Source organism: Nuphar pumila, chromosome 17 (assembly GCF_984573655.1).
Source record: "Nuphar pumila chromosome 17, dmNupPumi1.hap1.1, whole genome shotgun sequence".
Lineage (NCBI taxonomy): Eukaryota > Viridiplantae > Streptophyta > Magnoliopsida > Nymphaeales > Nymphaeaceae > Nuphar > Nuphar pumila.
In genome coordinates, this window is record NC_143265.1 from 71,826,940 (window position 1) to 71,834,750 (window position 7,811).

At 38.5% G+C, this 7,811-nt stretch overlaps 1 pseudogene; it reads right to left on the reverse strand.

Moving 5' to 3' along the window:
• Positions 1 to 4,061: 4,061 nt before the first annotated feature.
• LOC149812180 (calmodulin-like protein 3 pseudogene) lies at positions 4,062 to 5,036 on the reverse strand (annotated as a pseudogene).
• Between the last annotated feature and the right edge of the window lie 2,775 nt (positions 5,037 to 7,811).

The following is a 7,811-nucleotide window of genomic DNA, read 5'->3' on the forward strand; positions in this document are numbered from 1 at the left end:
GCAGCCGTTGAATTGCCCATAGTCACGAAACTGCCTGCAGCAGCCTGGTATGACACAAAGACAAACTTATCAGCACAAACATGCACATTAGCCCCAGTATCAACCAACCACTCAGTTGGCTCATAAACGTGATAGATTTGCAGGTTAACAGAAACATACCCAGTACTGGTCCCAACGACCTCAGTCACCATATTGACTTGAGGCATTCCATTAGTGGTCCTATGAGCTTTGGCCTTCTTGGAAGGACATTCCTTAGCCCAGTGTCTAACTTGCCTACAGTTTTAACACGGTTTGTTCTTTGCCTTTTTCTGGATTTTGGCCTTAGGTTTAAACTGGTTTTTCATTGTAGATTTTGGTTTTTGTCCCTTGCCCTTATAAGATCCGGTCATCGTGTTTACTTTAGGTTATTCAGTTGGCATCATGACCTGTTTCTGGCTCCTATGCTCTTTTTCAATGACAATGGCTACCATAAGATCATCCAGAGAAATCTTCCCTCTACGGTGTTTGAGAGACATACCAAAGTCTACCCAAGACTTAGGAAATTTCTCCACGATGGTCATAATTTAAAACTTCTCAGGAAGTTTCATATCAGTCTCAGCCAAACTATGGAGCAACAACAAAAACTCGTGTGCCTGCTCAGTGACTGACTTGCCCTCAATCATCTGATATTTCAAAAACTTGGCAACCGAGTACTTTTCAAGACCTTGGTCTTCGGTATTATATTTTTTGTCAAGTTGATCCCATAGAGCCTTAGCAGTGGTAGACGAGGAACAATATACATCGAACAACGTGTTAGATAGAGAAAACAGTATGCAACCATAACATATACTGTCATTTTCTTTGCACTCTACAGCCGCAGTGACCGCAGCAGGGTCAGGTTCAGTATCAGAAACTGAAGGGCAGTCGAGTTCCAGAACAGACAACAGCCCTATCGTAGTGAACCAGATTTTTATGCGTTGCTGCAAATACTTGAAATTCTGACCGACAAACTTTTCTGACATACCGAACATGTTCACTTTTGATATAAAAGCGAAAGAGGTCAACATGCTTAGAATCTTCTCTAAGACTGTTGGATCATATTTCGGATCACGCAGTTTCATAATCAACATCATGACATAAAGCAGGAAATACAACAATATGAAAATCATGATTGAGAGTCGATCAAAACAAGAACAGAGAGAAAGCATGACAGTTTCCGCATAAAACCCAAATCCAAACAGCAACATATGAACAAACAAATGCATAGAACACAATAAAAAACAATGAAAGCATGTTAATACTGTGTAAAAGGCTAAGGCGTACGAAAGTACTCCCCTTAGAGAAGATTCGCCCCCACATACAATGCAAACAGGGTTCGGCGTCGTTCCCCCAGGATACAATAGCCTCAGCAATCTGGATCGGTGCACGTCGATGGTAGATCGCCCTTCGAAAATAACCTCAGGAACTACAACTGCAGACCTCACAGTTTTAGTAAAGCAAAAGAGAGAGATGATAGAGTGTACATCCGTCCCATTGGAACCTCTCTAACCACGTTTATATAGACGTGGAAGAGATCTGATCAAAAGGACATGACTCTTGAAGAGTTGCCCATTTTGAATAGACATGACCTTTGTAAAGAGTTACCAGTTCTGAACGGGTGACTCTTTTTCTTTATATAATCCAAGGAAAAACAGAAAATCGGGACAAAATGATACATTGGTCTTGATTGGATATGGCCCTAAAGAGCCAATTACCCGAGCCCGAACCCGAACCCAGCTCGGCACGGCGGGCGGGCGCGCGCGTGTGTGTGATAGTCATCCCAACCCCTTGTGCTTAGGAACAAGTGTAAGAGTTTACATATGGGTTATAAAGCCCACAACAAACTCAAACATCATCAATATGTGACTATTCCACACCATCAAAACCAAACTTTTTTCAAAAAGGAAAAACACCCCACGTTTCTTCTTGGAATTTTCTCTCCCCTCCCTTCTTGCACCTAACAGAGCCTTGGACAATTTTTCTGTCAAAGGCTCCTTGGACCTGATCCACACTCCTTTAATAGGGGGCACCCCCTCTTTTATAGAGGGCAGCCGCTATATAGCACATCTTAGTTGGGAAGAAACACTAGATCTACTTCTTGTTCCTAGATGGATTTCTCATTATTAAAAATAGACACTATCATATCAAGACTAATACACCGGATATTATTCCAAAGCTAAACCACATATCTTGCTCATAAAAGAACAATGGAATTGAAAGTTAAAAAATCACAAACTTTAAATGCCCTTGAGATGGCTTTGCAATGTGCAAATTTGTTGGAGCAGCTACATCCAAAGGGATTGGCTTTTGGGGGTTTAAATCTACTCCACAAATTGCAAGTGCATTTTTCATGGTAGAGCCATAGCTAGGTTGGACCCATATGCTTGGACCATTGCAGCCTACAAACTATGCTAGGTCTTGATGATATTTGTTTCATCAAGACTGCCGGATTGATCATCAATTTAATGCAATATTATCAATCATGAAGATTCAGTGATTTTTTTTATTTAACGATAAAAGCCTGGCTCAAGTGGTGAAACCCGAGATAGATTAATGTCATGATCCTTTCAGAATAATGGCATGGAACTTTATGATAGGGTACTAAAAGATTATTTCACGTGTACATTTGCTGTATCACCGACAATCAAGGCAAAACGATAACAAGGCAATCGGTTAGCCTTGCTATCGTGATATGTTGATAAAAGCTTATCGTTATATCAAGGCAAATCGATATAACGATAATCAAGAAAATCTGTTAGCCTTGTTATCAATAATCAAGGGAGATATCGATAATCAAGGCAAATTGATTTCCTTGACATCAATAATCAAGGAACAAGGGGATACCATGTGTAGAAGTGCATACGGTTGAAGTTTTCTTTTTACGTGTGTATAATCTATATATGTACCGAACTATGCTAATTCAATGTATCCCTTTTTAAGAGAAAATAAATATATATTTTTTCTCTCGTATTCTTGATTTCATTTTTCTTTTAAGTACTGATCCCCATTAGTTGATGAAATCCTAAGCATCCTCATCCTTTCTATGCCTGATATCATAGAGCTAATTGATCATCAACGAGCATCTATTTTGAACTGAAATCATTCAATGAACATATTCATGAGGGTATGAAATTGATGAATCAGATTGACATCATGGGTGGAGAACCAAAAAAATGACTCCCCTTCATGAATTCTTGGGAACCACTAAATCAAAGCACGGTTGCTCTTGAGGCAATCCGAACATGTGTCCAGAAATAGAGCAATGTGAGTTTCTAGATGTTATGTCTCATTAAATTTTATGAACTTTTAGGGGCAATCCTCGTAAGCTTGTTGTCCTTGCACTTGTTGGGTCACATTTCTCAATTATTCTTTCAAATTTTGGACCCTTTCTTTGTACTCATTGAGATGCCAAGTCATGTTTGTTTTATCTAGAATTCTAATGGATTGAACCTTCTTGAGTGGTATACTAGTAGCTTTGCTCCATTCGAATAGAGCTATCTTGGGAAGTGAGCTTTGATCCGAGGATTTAAAAAGCTTTTAGCAACTACGATGAAACAGAGTTTGGTTTCACTCATCGCCTATGTCATCCCCCATCTTCATACTCCTCTTACATCTTATGATGCAAGGCCTTTTGATCAAATCTGACCTTAATAGATGGATTTAACATGGTTGATTTAATAAGAATGGATCCTTAGATCATATTTTTTCAAAAAAAAATATGATTTTTAAATTACAATTTGTTGTGTTTTGTCAACTGTTGATTTTTGAATCACCAAAAAATCCTACACTCATATTGAATTTGGATTTTGGCGATTTGAATGTCAATCTTCACTAAATGAATGATGTAGATCATATTTATGGAGTCCTGTTTGTTCAAAACAACTTGCATCAATGAAATCTCAAGAAGGGGTAAGAAAATAGGGATGATTTATGGGGGATGAGTGAAACCGATTGGATGAAACATGCCTGCAGAAATACAAGGTGAATCTTATTTTAGCATTTATAAATACAGGGCCCATACCAGACAGGCCAAAGAAACCAACTTAGGAAGGAAACACTCTTTTCTTATCAAACTCTAACTAAAAACAATCCTTAAGCAAGCAATCTAGGGATCATGGTCCGTGTACACATATATGATAAACCACTATCAATTAAGCACAGTTACATGCATCTTGTTCATACCAAATTAACACTTAAGACCCAACTCACTTGAGACAACACAACACCATCTTAGCAATTATTTAATTCTTATTCCAAAATGCAACAAGCACTACGTTTGATTATCTTGTCATCATGGTGACAAAATCTTCGAAGCTAACGTAGCCATCACCATCCCTGTCCACTGTCTTGATCATCCTCAGACATTGTTCCAGCGTGCAATCCTCATCACCAAGAGCCACAAAGACTCGGCGCAGCTCGTAAACCGATATCTTGCCATCTCGGTCCGTGTCGAACACGTTAAATGCATCGACCAAGTCGGCTCCTGCAGCTGCCGACTCCACCGTGCTCAACCTCTCGAACTCCTCCATGCTGATGAAGCCATCGCCATCTACGTCCACATCGTTCACCATCTTCACCACGTCATCGTTGCTCGCCTCCTCGCCGAGTCGTCTCAGAATCGAGCCGAGCTCGTAGCAAGAGATCTTCCCGTCTCCGTCCTTGTCGAAGATCTTGAACACCTGGTCGACCTCCCAATGTGCCGACGGCGAGTAGTACCCGCCGCTCGAGCTCGAACCACAGGTTATCTCAGTCGAAGGCGACCGCTTCGTCTCCTGCTTCATCGGCTTGAGCCGTCTCGGAGAGGCCAAGCCACTCTTGGGCGTTCCAGCTCGGCTGGTGGGCATCCCGGCTCTGCTCGTGGGCGACTCGGCCGAGGTCCATGAGCAAAAGATAGGAGGGCTCCATCTGGCTGATGAGGAATTGACCCGCACCTTAAACATCCCAGTTTGTTTGAGATCACTGAGCTTCATGGTCTGAAATTTTTTCCGGTGGCCAGAAAACGGAGAAGTGGACTGATGGGGAATGAAGGAAGTTGGGGGGGTTTAAAGGTGTTCGCATGACTTAGGGTGGTGCAATTTCGAGGAAGCTTCGTTACGAGCGGATGGAGATCATGGAAGGAAATGATTATATAACGTCGTTATCAGTAGTTGGATTTTCTGGGGGCATTGGTAGGATTAACTAGGGAGAGATGGTTGTGGGTGATGCTGTTAAACAAACACAGACCAAATTTAGTGGAGGAAAAGTAGAGAACGATGATGATTACAACGTTTGGGCAGGGAAATTTGATGGGAGGTTTTCCTTTCCCTTTTTTTACTTTTCATGGGGACCGTAACTGGTGGGCGTGGAAATATTGCTCCCCACATGTTTGTTTGTAAGAAAATATTTGAAAATTTGGGAAAATGTGCAGTTTGGTTTCACTCATACCCGATGTCGACATCACCCATATTATGCAAGTTATTTTGATCAAATCTGGCCCTCAAATAAAGTTCTCTTGGAATTTTGTCTTGAATCATTGAATTGGTTAATGACATAGGCAAGGTGACTTGGGTACGTAACCAAGCGTAAATATAAAAAAGAATTAAAAATTGGGCAAGTAACCAACCGTATATTTAAGAAAATAATTTAAAATCAATGAAATATAATAAAGTTCTGCGTGTGTGTGTTTTAGTTTGGTGTAGAGTACCAAACACCTGACTAGTATTAATTGAGAAGCTTATTCTAAAAATTATAAGAGTACTGTCCGGAGGTTGCGTTTAATGGTCAATAATAAACTCTATTACTTTATTGTGTAATCATATATATATATATATATATATAGAGAGAGAGAGAGAGAGTCACTATAACATGTGAACTTTTTTTGCAAATACAACCGTGTGGATGTGCTTGCCATGGTGAATTCGCTAGGAATTAACTATTAGATCCTGTATTTTGGAAGTTTTTTAATGCTTGAATATTTATGAAGATTATGAGCCATTGATTTTAAAGACTTAAAAATGTCTTATTTATGCATCAAAATCTGATGATTCAAAAGAAGGTTCTTATAAAACCAAGCATATAGATCACATTAGTATGGTTAGATTCAAGAGCAAAAAACAAAAAAAATCATTAAAATTGAGGTTTAGTTCTCATATTTCCAGTTATAGTAACTCTCTCTCTCTCTCTCTCTCTCTTTCTCTCTCTCTCTCTCTCTCTATATATATATATATATATATATATATATATATATATATATATAACCATTAAAATATGAGAACGGAAAATATGAGAACTAATGGGTGAACCATGATTTTCATGGATTTTTTGTTCTTTTCTTTTGAATATAACCATAAAGATGTGATTTGAATGCTTAGTTTTATAAGAACACACTCTTGAATCGTCCAATTTTGATGCATAAATGAGATTTTTTTAATACTTTAAAATCAATGATAATCTTCAAAGATATTCAAGCATTAAAAAATCACATTTCTCATAAAAAATACACGATCCAATAATTGATTCATTGCAAATTCATCATGCCAAGCACATCCACATGGTTGGATTTGCAAAAAAAGTGATGGAAATACCCATATTTATAGTTCTCATATTCTAGTGACTATATATATATATGAATGGGATGATATTATGCACAAGATTGGGATAAACATCCCAGGGACCATCAAATCGGATCATTGCACTTCTGTTCGACCATTTGGCTTCTTTCTTTCATGGTGCAGGCAGTTTACATCTTCAGAGACATGTCTATTTCACTTAGCCTCTCTCTGGGACAGTGCACAGATCGTTACGCCTTTGGTATGGGTCGAAACTTACCCTACAAGGAATTTTGTTACCTTGGGACAAAGGTGCTTTAGATGCACATGATTCTTTTTTCATGCCAGATAAAAAAAGAATTCAAGTATAGTCAAACTTGCGATGGTCGAAGATGAGGTAGTACTTGTGAGATTTCGGCTTGGGACTCTCTCTCTCTCTCTCTATATATATATATATATGTATATATATATATATATATATATATATATAAGTCACTAGAATATGAGAACTAGAAATATGGGCATTTTCAACACTTTTTTTTCAAATCTAACCATATAGATATAGATGTGCTTGGCATGATGCATTTGCTAAGAATCAACAATTGGATCGTGTATTTTTTTATGAAAAAATATGAATTTTGAATGCTTGAATATTTATGAAGATTATGAGCCATTGATTTTAAAGCCTTAAAAATCTCATTTATGCATCAAAATCATATGATTCAAGAGCGAGTTCCTATAAAATCAAGCATGTAGATCGCATCCATACTGTTAGATTCAAGAGAAAACAAAAGTTATTGAAATCACGGTTAACACATTAGTTCTCATATATATATATATATATATATATATAGCCTTGAGGGGTCGAGATCAAAAGGCAAACTTTCGTCTATACATGGGCTTGGCGATTTGAACTTGAAGGTGTTGCAATTGAGAGGGTAGCGGGTATTTGGAAAAGTGGCTTGAATGCGATGACCGGGTCAGAGCGTACAGCATGAGGGAGTGACATTACAAAAAAACTTTGAAGGTGGACTATAAAGGAAGGGAGCAAAGGGGCAGAGGCAAAGCATATTTAAGCACACAAACCAAACAATGCAAGCAATGAACCTATTTTACCAGGCAGAGAAGTTGATGAAGCCCGCTGCTTGAACTTCCCTCATCTATTCAGATGGACCAGGAAAGAACTAGGTTGAACACTATAGTGTTTCAGATGACTTGGCTAGAACAAAGACGACCTAGAAAGATCTAGTGCTTACCTTAGCTAGA